We start from the raw sequence: 15,117 nt of genomic DNA, 5'->3' as shown, positions 1-15,117 counted from the left end.
ATATACATGTTTTATATATACGTATATACACACGTGTGTGTGTGTTTTTGTGTGTGTGCCTGTCTGTGTGTGTCTCTCTGTGTCTGTATATACGTGCTTATCTAAATACATTAACATACATCTGCCCTGGAATTTATTTTTATATGCGTGTGTGAGTATTTGTGTGTGAGTATTTGTGTGTGTGAGTGTGTGTTGAAATTTTCTTGAATTATGTTTTATTACGATCTCTAACTGTTTTACCTCTGTTGGAATTTTTTATTTTGCTTATGATATATTTCACTTGATAACCTGAAAGATATTACACCTAAGAAAGGAATCCAGGGTTTCGTTTGAATTTTATCAAATTTATAATCAGTATGAATTATTCTTAGACGAATATAAGTATATCTTGGAGAATTCACATTCACAATGTTTACAACTTGAACTGTCTCAAAGCATTTAGCGTAAAGTAGATCACGTACTCATATTTTCATCGTCGTTACTGAATTGTTTTTTGTCTTTTTATATTTTGATGTTAAATTTTATGATTGTTACCCATATCGTTGTAATTTAATTACTTCGAATATCCAATCTATTTTTACATAATTCAAGTTTCAGAGATACAGTTTCAAGATAATGACCATATTGTTTACGTTTAACGACTTATATTAAATAAATTGCCATTTCGTATGTGTTGTAATTTATCATCTAAACTATGTGGCTAATAGTTTTCATTAAGGAATTATACTTACATAGATTATACTTGCGTTAAGTTGGTGAGTGATTGACTTGAAATAAACCTACTCTTCAACGGTCTGCTTTCTTATTAATTCATTAGATTTATATAAACTAACAATCACAAAAACTTATTTTTGCTTTAACGCCTTTGTCTCACACATTCCTTCAGGTCTCTGAAGAGCATGGGGTTACAAAGAAGGGGAAAAAAGGGCCTATAATTCAAAAGATGTTGATTGATAAAAATTGCAGATCGCTGAATGTTATAGGCAAGATGATAGCCTATTGATGGCAGTGAGTTCTAATTCATTTTGTCGTTGTTATTGCTGTTGTTGCTGTGATTTATGGTGAAGTTGTATTTCAAGTATATAATTGTCTTATCTGAAATTGTAAGTAACATTTGTTTCTGTTATAGTAATGATTTCTAACCTGGAATACGTTGAAGCATGCTAATCGTTAGTTATATTAATCAACAGATTTCGGTGTCTTTTTACCGGAAGTTATATTTTCCTTGAGTTTCAGCTGATATAACTACCGCGTAATGTTTAGATACAAAACTTAAAGGAACATGCATTGTTACCATCTATGGTCTTTAGTTTAGGAATGGTACCGTATATTGTCTTTAATTCAACGTATTCTATCAAGTACCACATCTGTATATCACCAGTTTGAATGCTTCTAGCATCTGTTGTCATATGTTTACGAGATTCTCTTATTTTCCATATTTTTTAAAACAGATATTCCCGTCCACTGACATTAAACTAAAAGATGCTTCTGCATTCTGTCTTTAGTTCCTCTAACATGTATGTCTGACATATAAATCAGGCAGCAATTATTATTGGCGGTGATGTTCGTCAACTTCAAAGACCTATTTAGCACTTATTTTTATTGAGGTTGGAAAAATGAAATTGAAGTCGACTCTGGTGACACTTTTAGCACTGTATATAATGAGACGCAAGTAATAAAGCAATATTAGTTTGTCTGTTTTGTTACCGATCCTACTGTATATGCAGTGTCCTGTTAACCAGCCGTAATATTTCCTTCTAATTCCTTCTAGCTAATTTTGGTTGAAGGCCAGCAATTTCAAGGAAACGGCGTTAGCCGATTGCATTCATCTCAGTACTTGACTGGTCCTTTAATTAATCGAACCAGAAAAGATGGCTGGCAGAGTGGACCTCTGGAGAATTTGAATTCAGAACTTTTAGCCAGAAGAAAAGCCGCGAAGCATTTTCTCTAATGCGTTATAGATCCTCCTAACTATCTACCTTAATCTGTTATATTAAGAAAACTACAAGGATAGTCATGGAGAAGAAATACGAGAAAAAGAGAGAGAAGTAAGGAGGAGCTGTTTTAGAACAGTTGTAACGCTCCACATTTGCCACTTTCTTCAGCTTACGATGCAGAAAATACGAAAATAATAACTTATTACTATAATCAGTCCGTATTAATAATATTTAAAGTCGAAGTGCGAGTACGAGGATGAAAATCACAGATCGATTTTTTTTATGCTTCGCATGAAGTTTTGATATTCACTATTATTTATTTATTCTTCCCCAGTCGGAACAAACTAAAAGTATTTTTTAATAGATGATATTTAATTTGACGTAACCTATTTTCAAATAAGAACAGGAAATGAAATTAATCTTAGCGATTTCATGACCCCATTACTAAAACCATTTCCGAATGTTTTGGAGAGAAAAAATTGTGCATCATTATTGCAATCGATACATAAATATGTTTGTGGATTGTATTTTGTTTTTGTAGCATTAATTTGTGGTTGCCACAATTTCAGCCATAATTAGAGATTAAGTGAATGGTTGAATATAGCAGCTTCAATTTCAAGCCAGAGAATTTGAGTGAGGAGTGGCAACCTTAATTATCTTTTTAGTGATTAGTTATTTCGTTGATGTGAAGCGTCCCTAATTTAGAGTGTAATTACTTGATTGATATGTGACGGTCCTTAAATAAGGAATTAAGTACTTAGGCGGTAGGCGACATATTGGATTTGAGAGTGCACAAATCTACCGATGTGTGACATCTTCGATTTAATGATCAGGAAACATAGAAATTTCAGATAAATTGAGCTCTAATCAGAAATACTCACCTGATTTTGTGAAATTAGAAACTGGGTAACTGAAGAATGGTAGGATCGATGGAAAATATTTTCCTATATTTAAGACAGTATATTATTCATTATTCAAGTAGAGTAAGGGAGCAAGCTAGCGAAATGGTTACCAGTATTTCTTCTTGTTCTACGTTCTGTGTACAAATATCTCCGAAATCGACTTTGCCTTTCACCCTACCGAGGTCGATAAAATAAGTAACAATCATGTACTGGGATTAGTAAAGTCAACAAGGCCCTTCAACAAAATTTCGTGCTTTCTTCCTATAGAAGAATGAACTATACAAGCTGATTATTACCCATCTCAAGAGAGAAAACTTGCGAAATACGCCTGCTATATATCTTGCAATATCAAAAAATATGGCATGCGATATAAAGTATATGGCATGCAACATAAATATAAAGTGGTAATATAAAAGAAGAAAAAATGAAGTGAATGTTAGATATCCAACAGAAATATATGTAATATTTAACAATATAATTTTATGAGACAATTTTCTCGTTTGTATAATCAAGTCCATAACTACCATGACGTTTACTCCCAATCTTTCACCTGCTCCTCATCCTCTACCTTTATGATTCTTCCTGTCTTACAGTATATGCGTAGTGTTTCTTTCCTTATTACTTGCCACCATGCCTACTATGTGCACGCGTGCAGTACCTGATTATGTTAAATCTTCGCGTGTATGTGTATATATATGCTTGTGTGTGGGTGTTTGTGTGTGTGTGTGTGTGTGCGTGTGTGCGTGTGTATGTGTCTGGCTGTCTGTCTGTGTCTGTGTCCGTGTCTTTGTGTCTGTGTTTGTCGTCTCACATCATTGTTTGACAAACGATGTTGGTGTGTTTACGTACCCGTAAATTAGTGATTTGGCTCCAGCATGACCGCAGTCAAATGAGTGAATCAAGTAAAAGTTTATATTAATATATATATACATATATATGTATATATGTGCACACAAGTAGAGGTACTCGGCGTTGCTCAGGATTAATACGACATAGTTTGTATATATGTATACTACAGATATATTGAAACAGGTGATACGGGAAAGTGCAGCATTGACGAGATAACACTTGTGGAGTAAATGATGGGCTAAGTAGACTAAGTGACATGTCACGCGTCCGTTTTGAGTATTCCACGCCCTAACCTGTCATGGAAAATTGGCAGAGACGACAATTTGAATTTAGCACATCAATTTGGACAAAATTATTATTTTTATAAGAATGAGATGGAACATATCTGAAAGCAGCTCTAGGAGTCATGCAGAACGAATTTGTACATGGTCTGTTTCTGAGATCTGTTGTATTGGACTTCTATCTAATCATTGAAACGTTGTTTTATTGATTCAACATCAAATGCCGCAGCATGCCTTTGCTGATCTTCGGAAAGTTCATCTCATTTCTGTCTTGAAACTCCATCTTACGTGCTGCAGTATGCCTTCGGTGAGCTTGAGAAAGTCTCATCTCCCTTAACTCTTGAGACTCCATTTAATGTGGTGTATCCTGTGTTTGCTTATCATGGGTAAGTCTCATCTCCCTTTTGTATTGAAACTCCATCGCACGTGCTGCAGTATACGTTTGCTTATCTTGAGAAAGCTTCATCTCCCTTCTGGCTTCAGACTGTCGCCTTCGGTTTTCTACAATCCTCTTTGCATGATTCTTGTTTCTGGAGAGAGTACGTCTTTTATTTGGCGGCATGTATTTTTTTTTTTGTTAATATTGTAAGCAAAGAATTGTGAACATAGAAAAACATTATACATTAACTTTTATTTTTGTAAGCAGTTGTATGTATGTAGTATGTCTTTATATTCGCATGCAGTGTAAATTAACCAAATATAAGCAAATCAACTGAATAGATGCACATGTATGAACTACTAATTTAACGGTAAATACCACATCAATAATTATAGATAAATTTCTTAATATATATATTAAGCACGTGTATTATTAATTGAAGGGAAAATATATAATAGGAAATACCTTGCAAATTTTCAACTGATGCGATAATTACTAACTTGTAATTGGACAGTTAATTTGTATTTTTTATATACCTGCCACCACATTGTTTTTTTTCTCAAGAGATTCACCTCCAGCCGTTTGTTATGTCAACCAACAGAAGATGATCTTAGACATCAGAATAAAAACTGAAAGAACAAAAGAGAAACAATATTATAAGCTTATCACATAAAATTAAAAGTGAAAGAATGAAAGTAATTCTTTCACTTTTGACACGTAATATCGAACCAGTGTCAATATTAGTTATTATTACGCCCATGGATAAATGGCGTGTTGGTTAAGATCGCTGGCTACTAACCCCAAGTTTCCTAGTTCGATTCCAGGCTGTGACCTGAATAATAATAATAATAATAATAATAATAATAATAAAGTTGATATGCATGGAGTCTGATACTGTTATCTTGTAAAATTTGATTTGATTCGGTTGAGCCGTTTGAGAATGCATAGGGAACAGACTGACAGGCAAAGAATTATATATATATATATATATATATATATATATATATATATATATATATCAGCCACACTTAAGTGGCAATATACTACACTTTATCGTGCAGTTACTGTTAATACTTCATTTAGAGAATTAACATTGCTTATATATATATATATATATATATATATATATGGGGGGGGGGGGGAAACGATAAGGCAAAATAAGAAAACTGCTAACGACACAGTTTTACGAAAACCGTTATATTTCAGGCTCAAAGGGCCCCTTCTGAGAAGGAAACAATCTTGAAAATCTATGTATGTATGTATAAGGTATAAAGCATCACGAAGAGAATTCAATGAAGTAATTAACTAATATTTATATATCGGCTTCTTTATACAAATAAGCATAATCATGATACTTAATGTAGAAAATAACCCTACGCACACACATTAACACACAGACACATGTATGTAGCGATCTTTTAAGATTAAAGAAAATTATTATTTTAATTAATGTCTAAGTTTAAAGAATTAAATTTTGTTGAGTAAACGAAAAAAACACTACACGCAGTTTGGAACATAGGCATGTTGAAGACAAAATGCATTCATGCTGGCAGGTAAATGTTGAAGAATAATGTGACGTTAGCTTTAGGATACCTTGATACCGAAAAAATAAAAAGATAGCATTCTTCAAATATTTTCAACTTTACTATATTTTCCTTTTTATGGTTTGGTTGAGCAATTATAAAAACAATTCTCATTCGCTCACGCAAATCTGGTTTAATATTAATTTTGGTGTTAGATTATAAGTAAAAAGTAATGTTTGTTGTTTATCTATGACTGCAATGTGAAGATATGGCCTTGTATTCTATTAGAAACAATACTAAGTGTGTGTTTTGCCCTGATGTACAAGATATCTATCTAATATGAATACCGAAAATATAATAGAATGAAAATATTAACAACAACATGTCTGTCTTGTATATATACGTATGTGTCCGAGTGTGTGTGCGTTCGTGTATATATACACACACACATACAAACATATATATATATAAATATATGCATATATATATATATATATATATATATATATATATATATATATATATATATATATATATATATATATATACATATACACATACATATCTATATCTATCTATCTATATATGTATATATATATAAATATATATGTATGTATATATGTATGTATGTATGTATGTATATCGACAGTGGTTCGTTAATAATAAAATTATTCTTCAATGCGAAAATCTTCGAGATAAGAAATTCCTCAACATACTCTGGGAATATATTTGAGAAATCGTAGGTCGAACAAAGTAAGTTGTATGCTTGCTAGAGTCTACTGCTATGAATATTATTTGAATAATTAACCTTTCTAGAGAGATCAGAAATTGAAGTCAAAGATCCCAAGAGAGACAACAATAGAAATCTGGTCATTTCACTGTAGTAAAATATTGCATATATTTCAATGGTAGGTTAAGATCAAACCAGTTGTCATATATTTCCATTATTTGAATTAGGTTATTGTGGAAAATATTGGACGCAGAAATATATGTATCGTTTTATCCGAGAATCCATTCAAACAATTTCTATGTGAATTCAGACATTGTTATACATGTACTAATACACTCGGGTTTATTTTCAACAGCAAAAAAAGATAATTTGTCGAATTAAGTTATTATGGGAAACAAAAATTAAACAAGATTAACCTCATTTAAAATCAGAATCAATTCTATTTATATTATTCGATATATTTGCAGTTGCCTTCAAGCAAAGATTCTCGCAAAACTATGTAATTTAAGTTTTTAACTTTAAAAACAGTTGTTATTTTCTTATAAGAATTTCTAGCAGAGCAAATAATATATTGAAAACAAAAAAATCATTTTTTTTATTGTTTCTGTATAATTTCTTTTATTATATTATGAGCGGTTGCGCTCGTGGCTTTTGCAGGTCCACCGAGACTAGTTTGATCGAAGATGACGCTGTTGAACAGCTGCAAGTTGATTGCTGTTCAAGACAGATGGACAGATGGAAGGAAAATTCCAGTGGGATAAAACCGTCAGGAAAAACTGATAAAATACGACGCTTTGGTTGGTAGAGACAACATAGGCAATGAAAATAATAAATACGTTGTTAGGAATGTTGTTAGGTCTAAGAAGAGGTGGCAAAATGAATGCTGTATTGAGATTTGTAAACATTCTGTGAATTGAAATGAATTTGCAACGCTACTAGGAGTCGCTGTTTATTAGTCTCTTTTCTGTTTTCTTTTTCTTGTAATTGTAAATCCATAAATATCTTAAAGCCTTCCACTCAGCATTTTACGTAATTAATAACGCCGTTTTAATGTTGATTAGGTTTTTTTTTCTTCTGAACATGAAGCTGCAAGCAATTTCCTCCGTTTTGCGCGCTAATGTGTACGATAAACGTCTTTAAAATACATATACAGGTCAAGGCAGGTCTGTGTAATAAGACGCTTGCTTCTCGATTACTTGGTTCCGGGTTCCATTTCACTGCGTAGCACCTTAGACAAGTGTCTTCTTTAGCTTTGGGCCGACCAAAGCTTTGTCGGAGGATAGTGTAGACGCAAACTGAAGTTGTATGCGCGTGCGTGCTTATGCATGTGTCTTTTTGATTGTCCCCTATCACTGCTTGACAACCGATGAACTGTGTTTACGTCCCTGTAACGTAGCGGTGCGCTAAAAGACACCGACAGAATAAGCTTAAAAATGAATAATTTCTAGGGTCGATTTGTTCGACTAAAACCCTTTCAGGTAGTGCCCTCAGTATGTCCGCAGTCTAAGAACTGAAATTTAAAAAATGAGAAAAATAAACGATATATTTAAAATTATAAATATAGACATACGTGTGGTAAGAAGCTTGCTTCCCAACCACATGGTTCCGGCTTCAGTCCCACTGCGTGATTTCTTGGATATGTGTTTTTCTCCTATGTGTTTCGGCTGATAGACCCTCCAGCCTTCATCAGGTGTCTTGGGGATACGGCATAGTGGTTAAGAGCGCGGGATATTAGCTCCAAGATTCCGAGTTCGATTCAAGTCAGTAACCTTAATAATAATTATTATTATTATTGTGATAATAATAATAATAATAATAATAATAATAATAATAATAATAATAATAATAATAATAATAATAATAATAACATCGAAAAATACCTTAGGAATGAGAACCCACGTTCGAAATTTCCCCAAGACACCTGACGAAGGCTGGAGGGTATATCAGCCGAATGTTGTGTTAACAACAAACAAGATAAGGACACATATCCATCAAATGTAAATAAGGTAAATAATGTACATAATTCCTCATCTCTTAAATATTGAACTGCTTATTTTAATGTTAAGCGTTTTGTACATGCCTTTTTTTTTTTTGTCTTCTATAATCTTTTCATGTGTTTGCAGTTGCAATGAAGTGTTCTTCATTTAATAGCATTGATTTGCAAGCGAGCAATTCTTCCATTGAAAAGGGCAATTTTTTTCTTCATCTTTAAAGCTGCGGCAAAATTGTTTTGTATGTTCATGTTATTTGTGGAGGTGGTGGTGGTGGTGGTGGTGGCAGTGGTAGTGGCAGTAGTGGAGGCGCTGTTTGTAGTAGTAAGCGCTGTTGTCTTTAGTCTATCTTTATCCATCATACAGCTTTCCTTGTTCGTATTTTCTACGGCCAGACTGGCGTTGTCGTGTGTGACTGCATCGTTCAGTTGTGTGTGTGTTTATGTGTGCGTGTGTGTGTGTGAGCAAGAGAATTAATGTTGTTTTTACCTTCCCTTGCCTTCGGTAGCGGAGGGAATTCACTAAGACAAACGCTGGCTTCTTCGTCACATTTAACCATTTTCTAAGTGAAAATGACAAAACAAAAGCTGATGAAAAATGTTAAATTTGGAAAAATTCCCCCGGAGGAGGAATTTTCTAGTAAAAGATTTGCTTAGGTCAAAGCAGAATATGTTAAACACGTCTTTGACAAAAACATGTTTAAAAACAAAGACTTGTTTGCATACAAATATATCAAACTTAGGAGGAGCCGATGTGACAACAATCCATTCAGATAGAGAGGGAGGGAGAGAGAGGGGGAGAGATTGGTAGGTAGCAAGATAGATAGATAGATAGATAGATTGATAGATAGATAGACAGAGAGAGAGAGAGGGGGTGAAGGAAAAAGGGAGTGAGAGAGGGGGAGAGATATCGGTAGGTAGGAAGATAGAAAGATAGATAGACAGGCAGACATACAGACAGACAGACAGACAGATAGATAGATAGATAGATAGATAGATAGATAGATAGATAGATAGATAGATAGATAGATAGATCATTTTTGGATTGATGTAGAATAAAGAAAATGGAGATGTTACATGGTTGTTTCAGTATAATATGGCCGTTTTATGTAATGTATTTTTCGTTTTATTAGGCGAGTAATGATATGTTCATGTTTTACTTGTATATTTATTTCGATTTGCTCTGATTGATTGAAGTTCGGCATTTATTTCTGGAGATATGCGTGTGTGTGTGTGTGTGTCTATTTGTAATTATTTGTCTTTGCGTGTGTGAACAAGTTATATCAGGTGATTAGATACATGGGTAGAAATGTGTTATTGTTTAAAAGAAGAGTTCATACGTCACAGTTTATATGGAATGGACAAAAGACAAAGGTTGGAAGAGTTGAATGAGTGTTGGAGCATGTAAGTTTGGGTCAGGGATGGGGAAAATTAATTCGAGAAAATGTAATTTGCGGAATAATAGAATCTATATCGGAAATATATTTATCTCTGGTAGAGACGTCTGATTAAGGAAACCAGTTATAGAGTTTAGAAAAAGAGTTCAAATGTCAGAGGTTATATGAAATAGACAATGGACTATGGCCAAGAAGCATGCAAGTGTATGGGGGAATGTGTGTGTACGTGTTTGAGCGCGTGCGAAATGCGTTGGGTTTCTCTGTGTAGTTAGTTTGGGGGATAAAGGGATGCAGAGCAGAACTGATTCTGAGTTTTTCATGAAATTTCCTTTGTTGATGAAGTGGATTTCTGCAGAAACTAAAGCTACAATCCAAATTTCAGGAACGATGATGGATGAGCGAGAGAGGAAATTACGAGGGGGATAAAGCCGTGATATGAGAATTTGGGGAAATATGGGAGGGTCTTCGAAGAATAGGTTATCGCAAACAGCCTTATGTAACGGGTCGAGCTAACAGTTTAAGTGCGACATTTCATTGAGGGAGAAGAGAAAACAAATCCATCGTTGATGGGATTGGTTTGAAACCATCTTTACCAAGAAGGAAAATTTAAGGAATTTAAATTCTTTTAATCTTTAGATGGTCGTAGGACTGCGGCTATGCTACAGCACCGCCTTAACTTATTTTCTATTGGATCCGCTGTCGCTTTATAGCAGAAATTTGATCTGTTATAATAATAATAATAATAATAATAATAATAATAATAATAATAATAATAATAATAATAAAAATAATAACTACAACAAAAGCAACATCAAAAATACCGTAGGAATGAGAACCCAGGTTTGAAATTTCCCCAAGACACCTGATGAAGGTTGGAGTGTGTACCAGCCGAAACGTTGTGTTAACAACAAACAAGATAAGGACAAATATCCTTCAAATGTAAATAATGTAAATAATGTTAATGATGCATGTAAAGATACGTAATTGCAAATATCTTTTTAATTCTACGATTACACATAGTTTCAACAATTTTCTTTTCTCTAAAGGCGACGAGCTGGCAGAAACGGTAGCACGCCGGGAGAAATGCTTAGCGGAATTTCGTCTGTCTTTACGTTCTGAGTTCAAATTCTGCTCCTGACGACTTTGCATTTTATCCTATCGGGGTCGATAAATTAAGTACCAGTTGCTTACTCATCGACTGTCCCCTCCCCAAAAATTTAGGGCCTTTTGTCTAGAGTAGAAAACATTATTTTCTTTTCTCATAAATCGGGATACTGATGACGGTAACAGCTGCCCGATGTAGCAGAAGCCATCATCTAGCAGCCTTCGTGTAACTTGGGAGAGAACTCAAAAGAATCTGTGTGAATAGTTAAGCAGTGTTGATTCCTTAGGGTACCTCTAAAATATTCACTTGTTAACGCTTAATAGGTACTGAAGAATATCAAATACTAAAAACATGTCCTCACAGTACATTGCGAGGTTTACACAAATTATTAAGGGGTTAAATAGCTTTTGATAGGTGGAGACAGGAATGTCACCTCATAACAAAGAAAACGAACTGTCAACAATAGAAAACCAACAGAAGTTATATGGATTATGCCAACTAGCCCCAGCATTTTCCCCACGTGTACATTTCGTGATATGAAAATGTCAAACCAGCTGAAGAATTCATCAATCCTAAGTAATATCTCCGACTATTGTGTCGAATACCTGCGTCTTTGTATGGTAAACTTTACTTGTCGTTCTCTCTCTCTCTCTCTATCTCTATCTCTCTTTCTCTCTCTCTCTCTCTCTCTCTCTCTCTCTCTCTCTCTCTCACACACACACACACACACACACACACACACTCGCTCACACACACACACTCGCTCACACACAAATGACGTTTTGGTATTACATTTTCCTTTTCTTCCACTTAGCCTCTTCGATTTTCCCTTGCCGCTAAACACCACTCTCTCTCTCTCTCTCTCTCTCTCTCTCTCTATATATATATATATATATATATATATATATATATATATATATATATATATATATATATATATATATATATATATCTTTCTTTCATTCCCTCCCTTTCTCTGCCCTTCTCTCTTTCTCTCTCTCTCTCTCTCCCTCGCTCTATCACTGTCTAGCAATGCTGGTTGTGTGTCATCAACAGTCTGTCATATTTCTTTCTTCTCTCTTCTACTCCACTCTCAAGATTGCCAAACAGTGAATATCGTATTTAAAACTTTCGAACAGACCATCGCATGTACTGTCAAGCAATCTGATGAACCACAATAACAAAACAATCCAGTACATATTACAAGTTATGTAAAGTGTTTAACAGTTCATATAAACAGTCCACCAGCATTACATTACAACAACGTTTGACAAAGAGAGGGAGACACAAAAAGGGGAGGGGAAGAGAGAAATTTAACATAATGTTCCAATATTAGACATGATATTCGAAGATGTTGATCAGTGCCAGTAAATTATTTGGACGCGTGCCTGCTTAGTTAGGTTCATATCACTGAAGCTACACGCATGAAAAATCTCATGGCTGGTTGGAAGAATTAATATCAAACATCACATCGTAATTCTCGTTGTCGTGCCGTTGTTATTTGTTTCTTTAGTTTCTTTGCTATGACGACGGCATTTTTACGCCGAAATATCAACATTTATTTTAGATATTGAATAACTTATGCAAATTTTACACAATTCTTTTCCGAATTGTCGGTCTTGCATCAATCGCTGAACCTCTTACTATTATTATCATTAATTGTTGTTATTACAATCAGTTCATTCCACATACGTATACATAAATACACATACGGGCACATGCAGTAAGTAGGTAGGAAGGTAAGCAGGCAGACAGGCAGTTATTTATGTATATCTGTTGGTAGGTAGATGACTAGGTAGGAAGGTAGGTAAACGGTTGTAGTTTTTGTTTTGTTGCAAAAGATCAACTTATGCTCACATGCCTCCCAACCCATCTTCTTAAACACATGATCATCCATCCCATCTCGTCAATCAGGCTACATCAACAGGAACATCAATACATAGGCCTTTGTCTCCTTCTAAAACAATCAGACTTTATGCTTTTTTTTTTTTTCAGGTCATTAACAACCGAATACAAATTGTCTCATATAGTAAATGTTATAAAGCCTTAGGTTCCGTTTCCGAGTCTACAAAGCACTAAGTTCCGTGGAGCCTTATCTTTCTTTCATTCGTGTGTGCGTATTCATATATATATATATATATATATATATATATAAACAAGGAAAATGCCCCTTGTATTTGAATACTATGCAAATATTCTTTTAAATAAATTTTCATTTAACTTTTACAAAATTTAATTGTTTTCCATACTTAGAGTTGAAAAAGTCTCAATGACAGAAACTGGTACTAAAATGTTTTTTGTGATAACATTATTTAAACATTTTTTACCTTATATGTATATACAAGGAAAGTAAGGTGCAGGGGTGGTTGTGTAGTAAGAAGCTTGCTTCTCAGCCACATGGTTCTGGATTCAGCCCCACTGCGTGACACCTTGGGCAAGTGGCTTCTACCATAGCCTCGGGCCTACCAAAGCCTTATTAGTGGATTTGGTAGACAGAAACTTAAATAAGCCCGTCATATGTATATATATATATATATATATATATATATATATATATATATATATATATATATAATGTGTTTGTGTGTATGCGTTTGTCAACCAATGTTGGTGTGTCTACGTCCCCGTAATCTACCGGTTAAGCAAAGGAGACTGATAGAATAAGTACTAGGTTTACAAAAATAAGTACTGGGGTTGATTTGTTCGATTAAAGGCGGTGTCCCAGCATGGTCGCGTGCAAATGATTGAAACGAGTAAAAGAATACAAGAATTAAAGAATGTGTGTGTATGTGCGTGTGTGTTTGTGTGTTTGCGTGTGTGCGTGTCTGTTTCTCTGTGTGTGTATGTGTGTGTGTGTGTGTGTGTGTGTGCGTGCCTGTTTTTTATGCGTGTCCGCGCAAGTGTGTGTGATTGTGTTTGTGAGCATGTGTGTGTGTGTTCGCGCGTGCGTGTGCTAACAGTTATGTCGTTATAAATTATTCTTTGTTATTTTACTATTAGATATTCACTGGAACTTGTTTTGAATTTGTTTTGTACCTTATTGCTCAGTGGTGGCTTATTATTTTATACTCGGTTGTTTCTTTGTGTTTTAGTTAGAACCGATGTGAAGAGAGCGGGAATGTGATTAACCAGATTAGGATGACGATGTTAGTCTGGCGATGGAACTACTTCAACTCACAACACATTTCCTGTGCAATTGCTAAATATTTCACATGGAACAACAGGATACGTTTAATGACTGTTTGGATTTATTTATGAAACAACGAAACCTTGGTTTTAATGGAAACATTATATCTAAATTTATGTGTGGAATTTATCCCTCCTAAAATTACGCTTGAATTAATCTCAGTTTGAATTTAACAGTGTTCAATAAATTCTATTGCGTTTTGTCTTTAAATTTAAATTTCTAACTAAAAGCAATTTGTTGCTCAAATTACTCAACAATGAATATTTATTGTATAGATTAAGTTAGAAACTTTGTCTGTCATTAGTTAAACAGAACAATTATGATTCATTAGTTATTGGCGGATTTAAAAGAAAATCCTTATTTGAATTCAAATATCCTTTAATATTCATTTTGGGACGCGATTTTGATGCGCAATTTAGAAATCTTCATGCGTTTAATTGTGCGATTAAGCCATTTATGAAGCTTCGAAGAGCGAAGAACTAAATATTTTTTCAATCGATTGTCACGTTGATGATACTAAAATTGTGCAGAAGCTTGTTCAGGCATTCTTTGTTTATGATGTCTGTTTTTTCCAGTTTTTATTTTCATTATTTTTCTCCTCTCACCACTCTCTCTCTCTTTCTTTCTTTTTCTTTCTCCCTCTTCCCCCCTCTCTTCCTCTCTCTCCTCTTTATTTCTCTTTTCTTTGGTTATTCACAGTATCTTAATGTCAGCTTTTTCAAACCTGTTTTTAAGTCTAAACCACGCATCATAGTAGAAGCTAATTGATACCTGCATAGGAACCAACTACTATAACATTAGTTCTCGTACAAAACTCAACACTACATCAGATTATGA

Source organism: Octopus bimaculoides, chromosome 5 (assembly GCF_046866305.1).
Source record: "Octopus bimaculoides isolate indiv1 chromosome 5, ASM4686630v1, whole genome shotgun sequence".
NCBI classification, from domain to species: Eukaryota; Metazoa; Mollusca; class Cephalopoda; order Octopoda; family Octopodidae; genus Octopus; species Octopus bimaculoides.
The sequence above is the reverse complement of the archived record's forward strand: the minus strand, read 5'-3'. Positions refer to the sequence as shown.